The sequence below is a fragment of the Pteropus medius genome, unplaced genomic scaffold, assembly GCF_902729225.1.
Source record: "Pteropus medius unplaced genomic scaffold, Ma_sr-lr_union100, whole genome shotgun sequence".
In the NCBI taxonomy this organism is placed as follows: domain Eukaryota; kingdom Metazoa; phylum Chordata; class Mammalia; order Chiroptera; family Pteropodidae; genus Pteropus; species Pteropus medius.
Genome location: NW_024347867.1, coordinates 4172413 through 4188041, shown reverse-complemented (window position 1 = coordinate 4188041; position 15629 = coordinate 4172413). Strand labels below are relative to the sequence as shown.

General features: G+C 32.4%; 1 protein-coding gene and 1 pseudogene across 1 annotated transcript in view; one reads left to right on the top strand and one right to left on the bottom strand.

Annotated features, from left to right (window-relative positions):
• Nucleotides 1-15629, bottom strand: part of HBS1L (HBS1 like translational GTPase) — a 78250-nt gene that overhangs the window by 37577 nt on the left and 25044 nt on the right. The gene's annotated exons all lie outside the window — the stretch shown is intronic.
• LOC120615793 (dnaJ homolog subfamily A member 1-like) lies at nt 6489-7369 on the top strand (annotated as a pseudogene).

Below are 15629 nucleotides of genomic sequence, written 5' to 3'. Positions count from 1 at the left end.
AATTTCAAAACATATACTTCTATGCTACAATAACTATATATTTTGATAAAAATGTTTACGTAAAATGCATACATATTAAAACATTTCAAAACACTAAAAACTTCTTTCTATATTATTCTTGAGACTCTTGATTTTTCTTAAAGTAAAAAGCTACTTAGCAATAACACTTAGAAATTGTGTACCACAATAAAACTACATCAATGATCATGACTATAACATACTACTGAAAATATCCACTGGAAAGTTCATGTTTTGAAACAAAGATACAAAGTTCATGTTTTGAAACAAAGATCCAATCAATCATTCAAGGACAACTTTATATTCAGAGTGCTCTAGTAAGGCTGAAAGTAATGCTCTAAACAGTTTTGTCTATATACAATGGAATATTACTCAAGAATAAGAAAAGATTAAATACTGCCACTTGCGACAACATGGATGGATCTTGAGATAATCATGCTAAGCAAAATAAGTCAGACAGAAAAAGTTGAAAACCAAATGATTTCATTCACATATGGGATATAAAACTGAAAGCAACAAACAAACATGACAATTGGAGACACATGGATATAGACTGTGGATTAGTGGTTACCAGAGGGAATGTGTAGAGGAGGAAGGCAGACAGAGGAAAAAAGGGTCAAATATTTGGTGACAGCAATAAATATACGACATACTGTTGAACTGTACACTTGAAACTTATTTGATTTTACTAATCAATGTCACCCCTATAATTTTTAATAAAAAAAAATGTTTCGTCTTTCATGTTAACTAAACTCCTTCTTTAAGCTGGGAGGCTCTCTGACAGCAGGGACTGCATCTTGAGATTTCTCCATTTCCACAACTCGAAAATTTAATACATTGTACATAATTTATACATGTTTGCTGAATGCTAAACTGAACAAACAAAATCATTTCCCGATAGCTCTTTCAATGCTGATAAAAAATTCCTCAAGAAGGGAAGGTGAAAACTAAAAGGGAATCATGTGACTTCTTTGAACATGTATTTTCTCACTAGGTTAAAAAACAAGGTAAAATCTAACCTGGCCTCCTTGGACTCTCTAAAGTAGGATTTCTCAGCTTTGGTACTACTGACATTTGGGGCAGGATATTTCTATGGTGTGGGGGGCTGTCCTCTGCACTGCAAGATGGTCAGCAGCATGCACTGTAAGATGGTCAGCGGCATCCCCAAAATGTCTCTGGACATAGCCAAATGTAGGGCAAAGACACCTCCAGTTGAGAACTACTGCTCTAAAGAGTTATTAGCAAAAGAATACATATTACATACCCTACGTACAATCACCTCAAATAACATACATCATCTCTCTCTTAAACTTATCCTCTTGCCCATAAAACAAGTAATTTTTAAGCCTTTTCCCATCCAGCCAAACTTGAAACCTCAAAGTCATTGTTTTCTGATTCCCTTTTCTCTCGAAACCTCTAGATCCAATTAATACTAATTCTAATAACTTTTCCCTCATAAATATTTCTCAAATTTGTCCTTTTCTTTCTCACCTACTTAGGCCAGGCCCTCGGGATCTCACGTTTGTGGTGTTGGATATGGTGTCTCTCCTTCTGTCTCTTGCTTATTAAAACCATGTCCTACCACTATCACTAGGTTTCTCATCACCTCACTCATCTGCTAAAATATATTTAGTGGCCCAGTACAAAAAAAAAAAATCAATTCTTTATATAATCCTTTGAAACTTGACCCTAACTTACTTTTCAAGACTCATCTCTTCTTTGCTACTCCCATAAGCAGATTGTGATTCTCTGGCATAAACACTCTTGCTCTCACATCCATAGCCATGGCTCACGCTATTTCTATGTTCATGCAAATGCCATTATGTTCATGAAAATTATTAATACAAGGAAGCCAAGGCTTCTCGATAACACATAAATCACGGAGGCCACTTCAGCACTGTATGATCAAAGATGCTTGGATTCATCCCACAAAGAGTCACCGGGCATCTATAAGGTAAAAACACTGAATAAAGCACAAGCAAATTTATCTGCATACTTGTATGTTCCCACAAGAGAGTCGCAATAACCATCCCATGCCAAAACCCTCCAATTCATCAGTCACTTAGAGTATGGTGAAATAGGTAAGACACAGACTCTGCTGCCAGGTAGCCTGAGTAAATCCAGGCTCCACTACTTACTAGTTATGACTTCGAAGTCATCACTTAACTTCTGTGCCTAGTTGCTTCATCTGTAAAATGGTAACAACAGTATCTACCGAATAGCGACGTTAGAAGAATTAAATAAGACATGTAAAATGTTTACGGCAATGTGTGGCAATATATTAAATATTCAATGCTTCACACCACTAACAGAAAGCAACATAGTCTGTGGGTGTCTGATAGCACCAAAATATCGACTTCCTTTTCCTCATTTGACACCAGGAAATTCAGACACAAATTACTCTCTGGCAATCCATATTGATTCATGATGAGGAGGGAAATGTCAACTGTGTGACACTGTGCTAGGTACTGGGACAAACAACCGAAAAATAAGATGTGATTCCCATCCTCAAGAAACTAAGCGTAACAGAGATACCACACAAGCATGTTAGTACAATGTGAACTACAGGCTCAATGAGAGTGCATAGTAAAGATACTAAGACACCCACACTGAAAAAATTAGACAAAGTTTTCTTCAAAAGATTCCTAATGAATCTTTGAGGAAAAAATAAGGAAAAGGGGTTCAGAGTATGACTTATCTACTGACAATGCATACCACTGCCAGTAGATCGGCATGGCTGGGAAATAGGGAAAGAGATTAAGTGGTGAGACGTAAGGATAGAAAAGCAGGCAACTCATTTAAAGCCATGTATAACATACATTTAGGCACTTCACTTGATTTTGAACAATAAGAGCCACTAAAAGATTTTAAGCACTGGAGTATCATACTGTGCTTTTAAAACATCCTCTGACCATAATATGGAAAATAGTTGTGGAGGCAAGACTAAAAGGAGCAGTTAGTAAATTGTTGTACTGATGTGTGTAAAAAATGCTATAGACTGACCTAAGGTAAGAATAATGCGGGAAAGGGATATCTAAAAGACATTATAAGGTAAAATTAGGAACACTTGAAGCCCTAAGATATGAAGTGAGGTGAGAAAAAGAGCAGTTCCCAGATTTTCTACAAGAGAGTGAATGGTTATGTCATCACCAAATGGAGAATATATTCAAGAGAACTAAGAGAAGTCTGCTAGTCAGGATCTTGCTCCTCTTGGGTCGTTTCATCAAGTGCAAAATTACAGCAGTCCACAGAAGAACTGTTTCCTGCTAAGTAAATGGGGGCTGCTACCAAAGACTATTTTTTAAACAACACCTAGATACTATCTCAGCTCTTTACATTTTCAAGTTAAATTATAATGTGTTCTTGGCACTGGGGACACAAGGATGAGTAATAGTCTCTGTTTTCAGGTAACTTTCATTCTAGATGTGATGGACATGTAGACAGATAAGACTGAAAGAAAAGACAGAGGAGGATAGTCATAGAACTTTGCCAAGAGATCACAAGTGCTATGACTGAAGCTGAGCAAGTACCAGAGCATAGGAAATGAGTAAGAGGAAACAGGCAGGAGAGACAATACATTAATAGGTAATAGTGATAAATTAAATGTTAGGGAGGCAAAAAAAAAAAAAAATAGCAACTAAATCCCAAGTACTCTAAATTAGATATGAATGTGGTACACATTGGGTCTGAGAATCTTTCTAGACAAATAGAAATTGGAAAAAGAAAAAAGAAAAAAATAGAAATTGGATAGAAACCTGGATAATCAAGTTTGGAAAGCAGGAGAAATGACAGCACCACTAAAACACATAAAGTAACATAATACCTAGGAATGGATGAGACGGCTTACAGAAAATGAAGGGTGAGAAAACACCCAAAGGAAGGAAGGAATTCTGATTAATAAAGAGGAAGGCAGAAAGTGTTCACATTCCTTGTAGTCCTTACGTGAATTTATTCATACAATCATGCAACTTTGTGGGCCATAATTTTAGAGGTCATTTGGTTCAGCCCATCATTTTACAGATGAAAATTTAAGTACATTTCTAAAGATCACACACCTAATTAATGGAAATGTTGCTCTTGTTTTCTCTAGGCTACTCCCAGGCACACTCCCCATTGCTCCTCCTCAGGAACTAGTGGAAGAGGTTTTCCCAAGATGGCTGAACCGGGCTTATTTTAAAGCTAAATGTATGTAAAAACTGCTTGATCAAGTACCTCTTAAAAATGTTAATGCTTTGTCCAGATCATGATTTTGTGACTTCAGCGAGGCTAACAATCATTATTATCTACTCAGATACTTCTGATAACAGTTAATAATAAAATCAAAAATTCTGATTTGGTTTAATATTTGCATTTCAAAATCTCCTAACAATGCATATAGTTACAGCTAGCAGTTAATTGTTTAATAAAGTTAATTGCTAATTTAAATTCCAATGAGAAACTAGGCCAGGCTAGCCTTCCTCTAATAACAAACACCTAGATATTATCTTTTTACCTTTTGCTTACGTTTATTTTACATGTGAAAAAGGATATTTAGGCTCTAAAGTATGCATCTAGCATAATTCTCCCAATTTTAAATCACATATGATAATTCCAAATTCCTGAAAATGATAACTCCAGACCGAAATGATATAACTTGAAATCAAAAGCTTTATTGTACATGTGGTATTGTTTCTGTGAATACCATAAAATATCGATATTAAAGTATGGCCTTACCTCTCCAACTAACCTATGAGCACCAGAGGGGAACTTTTGATTATATCCCACAACATCCAGCCCAGTGCCTGGTACAAACTAGGCACTCAAATATTTAATAACATTATGTAATTTTACATATGGAAAAACTAATATATTCTCTAAGCTAGTGATTCTCAGGTTGGAAGAAGGTGGATCAAAAGAACAAAGATATTCTTGCTGTCTCCTCCTTTGAAAATCACTGTCACTGGTAGATACTGATGTTGACAAGAAAATGTTAAATCTCTCAGTTGTTCTGGGACAGAAAAAATAAGAATGACTTACCTGGTATAAAACTAATTTTACAAATAAAAAAATGAGAATTTACGTAAGTTAAATAACTTGCCTGACCCAGTTTAATATTCTTGTAAATTATACCTACCTCTTTCTGACTGGTTTCAGGTTCATAACTAAAACAATGTTTAGACCTGCCTCAAATCAGGAAACTAGTTCAGATGACCTTTTAAGATTCTTGCCCTCTTTTTAAAAATAACTACTTAGCCTATTCATTGACAATCTCTCCCTTCCAAACATATGTATCTTTAATCTCTAAATGACATCAACTACACAATTTTTAAATATTTAATATAATCACCCACATCAAATAGGGTACTAGTTAATGAAAACTGCAGAGGAAATAATATTCTTAAATCCAACCAAAAACAACCGAGGTTTGTTTGTTTCATATAAAATCCATGAGAAATATTACAAGGGTCACTTTTTTTTAAAGTATGCTTTTTTTTATCTGATAGCATTAAGTAATTTCAAATATGAACAGTACCTACAAAGATGTGAAAATACTAGTACAGAATACCTGTTTCGTTTTAAATTAAAAATGCCTTCTATATTTTCTTAATCAAAGTTTTAAAATTATTTTCTGAATCAAAATGGGATCTAAAATTCGTTCCACATTTAAAAATGTAAGTGGAGATAGACAGACATAGATATAAAATGAAAAGGGAAAATACAGGATACAAAATTGTATGTATAATAATTGTATATAAAAGCCATAGACATAAAGAATAAAAATGCATATGAATAAAATAAAGAAAATATGGCAAAACACGAGACTGAGTAAGAAAATTATAAGTAACTTTTTCCTCTTTTTCTACATTAAGAATATACTACTTTGACACTGAGGAAAATATAAGTTAATGGGTGATTTGAAAGATTTCAAAAAGACGATAATTTTTTATTTACATGGTTAATATATAAACATTCAAAATAAATTCACGATAGCCTTTTAATATAGGACAAATTTAAAATTTAAAATCTGAATCAGATCAAAACACTGAATTTAAAAAGCATTTAAGGTTAGGGAACTTTCCAGAACGCTGGGTGAGAAGCGGAGGAACAGTGGCTGGCTGCCTGAGCTACACACAGAAACACACTCCTTCCCACTCTCCCACACCAGCCTCAGCTCGCTCACTGGCTGTCAAAAATGGTGAAAGAAACCACTTACTATGATGTTTTGGGGGTCAAACTCAATGCCACCCAGGAAAAACTGAAAAAAGCTTACAGGAAATTGGCCTTGAAGTGCCACCCTGATTAACAATCCAAATAAAGGAGAGTAGTTTAGACACATTTCTCAACCTCATGAAGTGCTTGCTCTCTGATGTAAAGGGAATTATACGACAGAGAACAGGCAATTAAAGAAGGTGGAGTAGGTGGTGGTAGGGACTCCCCCATGGACACCTTTGATATGTTTTTTTGGAGAAGGAGGAAGAATGCAGAGAGAAAAGAGAGGTAAAAATGTTGTGCGTCACCTCTCGGTAACCTTAGATTTATATAATGGTGCAACAAGAAAACTAGCTCTGCAAAAGAATGTGATTTGTGACAAATGCAAAGGCCGAGGTGGTAAGAAAGGAGCAGTACAGTGCTGTCCCAATTGCTGAAGTATGAGATGCAAGTAAGAATTCATCAGATAGAACCTGGAATGGTTCAGCAAATTCAGTCTGTGTGCGTGGAGTTCCAGGGCCACAGGGAACAGATCAGTCCTAAAGACAGATGTAAAGACTGCAACAAAAAGATAGTGAGAGAAGATTCTAGAAGTTCATGTTGTCAAAGGCATGAAAGATGGCCAGAAGTTAAATTCCATGTTGAAGGAGACCAAGAACCAAGACTGGAGCAGGAGGAATTATCATTGTTTTAGATCAGAAGGACCATGCTGTTTTTACGCGAGAAGACCTTTTTATGTGTATGGATGGACATACAGCTGGCTGAAGCATTATACGGCTTCCAAAAGCCACTAGCTACTCTTGACAGCCAAACCACAGTCATCACCTCTCATCCAGGTCAGATTAGGCACGTAGGTATCAAGTGTGTGTTAAATGAAAAGCATGACAATTTATTGTAGACCATATGAATGCCTAATCATCGAATTTAAGGTAAACTTTCCTGAGAATGGCTTTTTCTCTCCTGATAAACTCTCTTTGCTTGAAAAACTCTTACCTGAAAGGAAGTAGAAGAGACTGATGAAATGGACCAGGTAGAACTAGTGGATTTTGATCCACATCAAGAAAGATGGAGAAGTACATGAGGATGAAGAACATCATCCTAGGGGTGTTGGTGTTCAGTGTCAGATCTCTTATTGGAGCCAGTAAATAACACTCACTGCTGACATTATTTATATGCAGTAGTGTATGAGTGAAGGACTGTAATCATCATGTGCTCACTATTGCTATTGTGTTCGTTTTAATATTCAACTATAGTAGTGTTTTAAAAGTTAAATGAAGAATAAAGTCGAATATAAAAGCTCAAAAAAATTAAGGTTATTTAGAAAAAGAAAAAAACAAGTTTTCCAGGTAAGTACACTTTTTGCCCTCAATTATATCATTCCTATAAATGGTTCAATATGCTAAGTACATATAGGCACATGAACAGAAAACTAATATTCTCCAAATTTCAAAGAAATCATTGTTATATTTTCAGTGAAAAATGACTTCAAATATGAAATCATTTCACTGAATCTGACTACATATTTAAATTCTAGTTACTAGATTCAGAAAGTACACCCACTAGGCTACAGAGAATAAACCACTTCCTACAATACTACAGCTGCACTTACTGTGATTTATTTATTATTATTTTTTCACTTTAAAACATCCTTTACTGTATAACTTGCCTCATCAAATCCACCATGCAGTATCTACCTCCTATCACACAGAAAAAACTTTTTAACTCAAAAGATGCATTGGGATCAGATTTCAATTTTCTGATCACTGGGCCAGCAATTTTTAAAAATTTAAAAACTTTAGATGAATAGATTTCAACATGTATTATTAGATTAGATTACATACTTTGAGGAAGCATGCACAATATTTATTATCTAATATATGCAATACATTTGTGATATTATGAACATTTATAGCAATAAGAATACTTGCTACTTCAAATGTTAAGGAATGAAGACAATACTGTGTTAATAATTTTCCTTAAAAAAAAAAGAGAAATCATCTATATTTTATTTGTAAATATTTACTGCTGAGATTAAAAAAGAAAATTTAGGAGGCCAGTCTACAAGTAAACAAGGCTTTTTTATTTTATGGAATGAAACTATATATCAAAACCCTTCAAAAAAATACTAGACAAATACATCATTGTTCCTCACGATTCTTTTCTGGACTTCTGTTTGACTTACTATAAACTCTCCCTGAGAGAGCTCATCTATAGCCCATTATTTGAATTATCTACCCTTCAGCATCCCCCTAAATCACATTAATTCTTCATGTCTTATATTTAGGCATGATGTTATCGGATAAGGGTAGGTCATCATAAAACTCTGAGGTAGACATTATTGCCATTTTAAAGAAGAAACCAAGTCTCAGAGGAATCAAGCAACTATACCAAGGTCACACAGATAGTAAATGACAGAGACAGGTTGCAAGACAATATTGATCTAAACTGAGAACTACCATCCCCTCCTACTATACAACACACTACCTGTCACAGCATACAAGCTGATGCATTTTTAAAGTTCAAATGAAAATCCAGAAAAAAATAAAGTCTGACACTTTTCTCTACACTCTACACAAAAAAAATAAATTTTAGAGGAATTAAGTCTTACATGTAAAAAAGTACATATAATAATTATCTTAAAAGAAAATTTAGAATATGTATAACCTAGAGGTTGAGGTTTGTTTTTTTTAATCCAAGCCTGAAACCTGGTTGTTATAAAAGACAGAAAGAAAGAGTGACTAAATTTTTCTATAGCAACAGATCTAAATTAAAAAATAAAAATAAAAAGACGGAGAAATTATCTGCAATACATACAACTAATGAAAGGTTAATATCTATAATATAAACAGACTACAAGTCAACAAGATAATCCAATTATAAAAAAAAGGCGGGGGGGTAAGGATATAATTAGCAATTCACAGAACAAGTTCAAACAGCATATGAATATATGAAAAAATATCCAACTTCATTAATGGTCATGGAAATACAAATCAGAGTAGCAATGAGACATTAACTTATCAGACTGTCCAAAGTCAAGAAATGCAATGACACCTATTGCTGTAAGAGGGATGAACCATACTTTCATAAAGCAATGGCCATATCTATTGAAAGCAAACAATATAACTTGTAACCCAGCAATCCCACTAAAGGAGATCTCAGAGAATCAAAAGCCCTAGTTTGTAAGGATATGTACACAGATGTTCTATACATAGTACTACTCATAGAAGCAAAAAGGAAATAAATGTCCTTTAATATGGGAAATCTTGAATAAACAATAGTACAGCCATATCATGGCATATTATAAAATCACCAAAATGAGTAAGTTGGAACACTACTCCAGTTGACATAGTATTAAAAATAAAGAGAAATAAAAATTATAGTACGTCTTTTTTTATATATAAAAGAAAAAACCCTATATGTATGTGTCTATTTTTATATATATTTTGTGGAAAAAAAAATGGAAGAAATCTATAACAGGCTGTTAAAAATGGCTAAGTGCAGACAAAGAAGATAGATACATAATCCCCCAAGGGGGATTACTTTTTCTAAAACATCATGAATCATTTTTTTTAAAGCCCAAAAGAGTCAGTCATTTAAGTAACTCAATTCACTAGATTTTAATATAATCTCTTGATAATAGCACTTGTTTCTTGGGTGGTAATAAAGTATTTCTTTGAATTAAGTTCAATTATCACTTGTACATTTTCTGTGTGCGAGATATGGTGCTAACTGTATCACATGGGTTATTTTACTTCTCATAGAAACTTCTAAGAATTATTTGCTCATGAGTAAATGGTATTTTAGATACTGCCAACCTGTAACAGCATGCATAATGCACCAAGGACAAAAAATATAAGAACAGCTACAATTAAATATAAGAAGTAAATTAGTACAATCTTTCTGAAGGGTAACTTCACCATACTAAACCCTTAAAAATGCCCATACCTTTTTACTCAGCAATATTACTCTAGAAATATCTTTTATAAAATAATTGAAAAAAAATGCACAAATGTACAAAAATGTTTACTGAAGCTTTTTGTAATAATAAATTGAAAAACTTAAGTTCCTATATTAGGTATTTGGTTAAATGAAATAAAAGAATACAGTACTATGAAACCTAAATATGTTGGCATACATAGAAAGGTCTATGGGTAGTTGCTAGGAACTAGGGAAGGGGAAAATGGAGACTTGTTGAATGAGTATAGAGTTTCAGTTCTGCAACATGAAAAGGTCTGGAGATTGTATAACAATGTAAATATACTTTATTAAACTGTATGCTCAAAAATAGTTAACATGGCATATTTTATGTATGCGTATTTATCACAATTAAAAATAAAACTTAACAAAGTTAAAAAATATTTTAAGTAGGTCTACAGCGCATCATTAAGTTAAAATGGGTTCAAAAAGTTAAGTGTGGCCCCATTTTTTAAGAAAGGAATATCACCTATATGTGATATTCCTTTAACACATATAAAATGTATTAAAGAGGGAGCTTTGGTATAAGATGCATCTTATCCTAAATGTCCTGCCATTTACCAGTTTTGTAGCCTTGGGCAAGATGTTTAGTCATTTTTGAGCTTCAGAGCCTCCAGCTGTAAATCTAAGATAAAAATAATCCTTACTCTAAATGATTATTGCGAATATAAAATGAGATAGCAGATATAAAAGTTTTAGTACAATATTTGGTGTGTAGTTAAGTATTAATTAATAATGCCTACTATTATTGTTAAAATGCATCAAAATGCTAATACTTCTAAATTCTGAGTAATGAAATTAGTGATGTGTTTTTTCTTCTACTAGCTCATTTGAATTTTATAGTTTCATTCAATAAACAAACTCAATAAATATAAAAATACTTATTTAAGCATGGGCTTAAAAAATGGCACCAAGCTAGCAACTATTAAAAAAATTATTTGGGATTTTTAAATCAAATAGAATTGTTGCTTAAGTAAGAAATCAAAAACCACAAAGTGATTTAAAATTAAACTAGAAAATGACTTCACATTTTAGGACTGTTAATTCACGAGGATTTAGAAGCTGATACCAATTCTCTACATATAAAAGTCAAAATCTCTCAGTTAATACTAGTAGAAAAAAAATCTGAAAGTAATTTTTAACTATCTCACTAATAATAAAGCTGGTTTCTCTAACAAACCAGCTTTATCCTTAAGATACTTACCAACAAAAACCAAACAAGGTAAAATTATTACAACACAAAATTTTGTTGCAATTACTATGTAACAACAATAAAAATGATGTTAGAGTTCAAAAGAACTCAGTTTGAGTTATGATTTGCCTCTTTAATAAGGCAAATTATTGATATGAGCCTGTTTTTTCCACCTACTTCAGATTCTCATGACCAAATAAAACAGAAAACAAAGCCTGACACAGTTTACATTTCAATATATTAATTCACTTCCCTACTTGCCCTTGAGAGGTAGCAGCTCCCAGAATAGAATACTTTACACACAGCCAATAAAAAGGAACAGGTAACACATTCAGAGAGAAAACATCTGGCTATGGTTGGTGCTTCTCTTAAATCCACTTAGCCCCTGAAGGACTACTATAAAGCTCTAGGGAAAAGTCTGTGACTTAAATCTATGTCCCCCATGGCTACCACATTTTTCTGATCAAAAGTGAACATGTAATAAATGCTGATTAAACTAAATTTTATCTTTTCCCTCTATTCTGTCCCTTGCTAAAACACTTAGCAATGCTTAGCACATATACCAAGCATTCAAAAAACGTTAAAAAGATGTATAACTGCCTTGGAATAAAACAATAATATACATAATCTGATATACATTATGTATTTATATGTAAATATACATGATCTGATTGTAATTGTTATGGTTAAAAAAAGATAATTAAAAGAAAACTGTGTTTAACATTAACACAATTTTCTTATGGTACTGGCTACTCATGAAGAAGGTAAGCTGTTTTGAGAGTCTACAGCAAATTATTTTTAAATTAAACAATTACTGTTTCAGTTTTTCCAGTGTAGGTGTATATACAAAGAGAATCTTAAGACATATATGAGAACATTCTGAACTACAGCTTTTTCACTCAAATAAACCACTTCCTTTCAAAAGCCCACATAATTTTAAAGCAGAAAGCCAAATGATTTGAAACTTTTCTGTACAAGCATAAAATTCTTTTAATTGCTTGAATAAAATTACTGATTTAAAATTTTTTCACCATTTATCTAAGAAAAATATATTTAAAAAGGGACATCAAAAAAACTGTAGTTTGATGTTTACTTTAAACTCCCTACAAAAAAGATTCAATTAGTAAAATGAAATATGTAAGTACATTACTGAAAAGTACATATAGATTTAGAAATGTCTATAACATCTCATATTAATAATTTTTCTTTGTAATACAGACTTTCTAAATTACTAATAGGATTTATCTCCAGGATAAGGATAAAATCTCATAATACATTTGACCTGAGAAAGAGAAAGAAAAGGTTACATCTCCTCCCAAAAAGCTAATGTCACTATCTCTACCATTTAGTTATTTGGGTAATGTCGAAGAAAGAGACAAACAGCACAATAAAAAAGTAGAAAAAAATGATCTTGTTGGAAGTGTTTACAGCTCTGTTTTCTATTTCTTAATTTCTTGCACCTTCTGGAACAACCTGCCATCAAGACTCAAAACTATGATAATATGAGCATAAAGAACATTTTACAGATATTCAAATAGTAGTATACAGATAAACTATATGAAGTTTGTTGAGCAGACTATTAACACTTCGAAACTAGCAAAACAATGCTAGCAAATAACTATATCCTCATTATGTAAAATTAAGCTTTGTTCTATGAATGAAACTTTACTTGAAGGGAAAACAGTAAAATTCAAAAGGAAAGGAAAATGATGCACAATAGGTTTCTAAACAGTATGAGCAAATCAGTATTACTTAAGGGTTACCAAACATAGTAGCTTAATTGTACAGAACAGTATTAAAATCTATTTCTCCAAAACCTCCAACACTTTCAATCAATTTTCTTAACGGTCTGATTAATATAAACATTTGTTTGTGAGGCGATGGAAATGTTAAGAACCATCTAAAATGTTAAATAAAAATTACACAACTTCTTTGCCATACTTGTAGTCTATTTTTTCTTAATGCTTACTTTTTTTAGATCGACTATTTCCTAAAAGAATCAAATAAATCCAATGTTAGAAAAAGCCTCAATAACAATCAAAAGTTAACCCCACTTCTCACAATAACATTTTGTCGAAACTGTTCCTCTTTCAAGTTATGTTGATTAACTATAAAATTTTAAACCATAAATAGTAAAATTTTTCTACCAAGAATGTTACATTTGAACAATAATACTATATATGTATTTCAAGCTCTGGATTTTTTGTGGAACAACAAATAAGACTATGTCACTCGGTTTTATAGTTTGGGAAGTGTTTTCCCCTTTGGTAGGTTTAATCTGCAGGGAAAATACCATCAGAAAACTGGAAGATTGTCCCACAATTTTACCCCCTTAATACACACTGTTTAACAGTCCATACATACATGTGTCATGAAATTATACAACCCATTCTAAGCTTGCTTGTGTTTGCTATTGGTGACTTTCAATATTATATATGTTAATAAAGTGAACTAAATGTTATCTAAATTAAGGAGATATACCAACATTAATATATCATTTCAGAAATTAGAGTTCCAATTGATTGCCATAATAAAAAGCTAATTTTCATATAACTATTAAGTTCTCATTACAAAACCTAAAAATACAAAATTTATTGAGAAATTCTCTGAGGAATAAAAAAAAAATTTCCTTCTACACTATTCAGTGGAACGTCATGATAAAGTCAGGTTGATATATGATGGAATCATCATACCTAAGCATCTAAACATTTGGAACAAGGTCTGCCATATCACAAACTTACAAAGAAATTACTCACAAGCCTCTCAGATCAATCTAGTTTCACAGGTGAAGAGAGAGTTTAACCTTTCAAATACCCTAGGGAAAAAATATTCAATTAAAGAGAAAAAGTAAAAATGTTTCTATTTTACTTTCTCTCAAAAAAAAAAAAAAGGGGGAGAAAAACAGGATAAAAGATGATAAAAATAGGAGGCAAAGTTCTAAAGTAAGCCAAAAGAGCTCAAGAGAAATATGGAAGGGGGAAAAAACCTACTACAGAAATACAAGTCATACTACAAGCAGCAGAATAGCCCTAGCTAGAGAATCATGCAATAATAGAAAATGGTACGGCAACGTCTATAAAGCCATTCAGGAAGGAAAGAGGGACCAAAGACTATTACTTCTCAATCTGTCATGCAAATATAGGTCACAGAATCATTTTCATATATTTAACCACTTGGGAAATATTTCAAACATGTATATTTTAGGGGAAGGGTAAGGTTGAACCAGATGTGAAACAAGAAACAGAGAGAGAGGCCTAATCAAGAGAATCAATCAATTTTAAAGTAACTATGGTTGGTTTAAAACTAAGGAAATTTTGAGTACAGAATAAAATGAAAATGTTATAATTTTGGCAACAAATAAATAATATGACTAAAAATACCAAGAGAAAAAGGAAGAGGTCAAGTATGAGAAAGGATAACTCTGATAAGCTCAACTTTTAAAGGCAGGACTCATTAAACAACTTTATAAAGTTAATTCAGTTAATAGAAGTTTAAATATATTATAAAAGGTATAAAGGGCAATACCTTATCTAAGAATGTAAATAATATTAAAGTATGTTATTACATTGAACTGCAAATGTACCAAGTTATCAAAGAGTATATACAAAGTCAAAACAAAGATTATATATCAAAATGTATAAATATAAAAGATCACAATATGTTTATTTTAAGTGACAGAAGGCACATCTATATTATCAATCTCGGAAGTGGGGAAAAAATATCTATTAAAAGAGTCTCTAACAAACTCAGTTATACAGGAAATACAACTAAACCAAAGTGACTCAAACTTTTAAAACAAAAGGATGAACAAATAAAACTTAAGAGAAAGCAGCAATCATGATATTAATGTTAAAGAAATTGAATTTAAGGCAAAAAACTGTAAAACAAGCCAAAAAGAAACCTCGCACTGATGAAAAATTCAAATCTACAGAAATATCAGGTGTTTTTACATATCAAAATGTACAGGGTAAAATCTATAAGGAATAAGATAAAATAAAAAATAAGGATATTACATTTTAATTTACCTCTGTCTACAACCAACCAAGGAAACAGAATTTACATAATACTGAACTCTGTAATAATTAAAAGATAATTAACAAAACTATGTCATATTTTGTATTCTTCAGGTGGAATCTGTACTCTTGACAAGTTGCTATGAAACTACATTGGACCACAAAGAAAAAAAATCAATAAACTTCAAAAAGTAAAGGGCATAGACCACATTCTCTTTAACAGTACAATGAAACCAGCAATC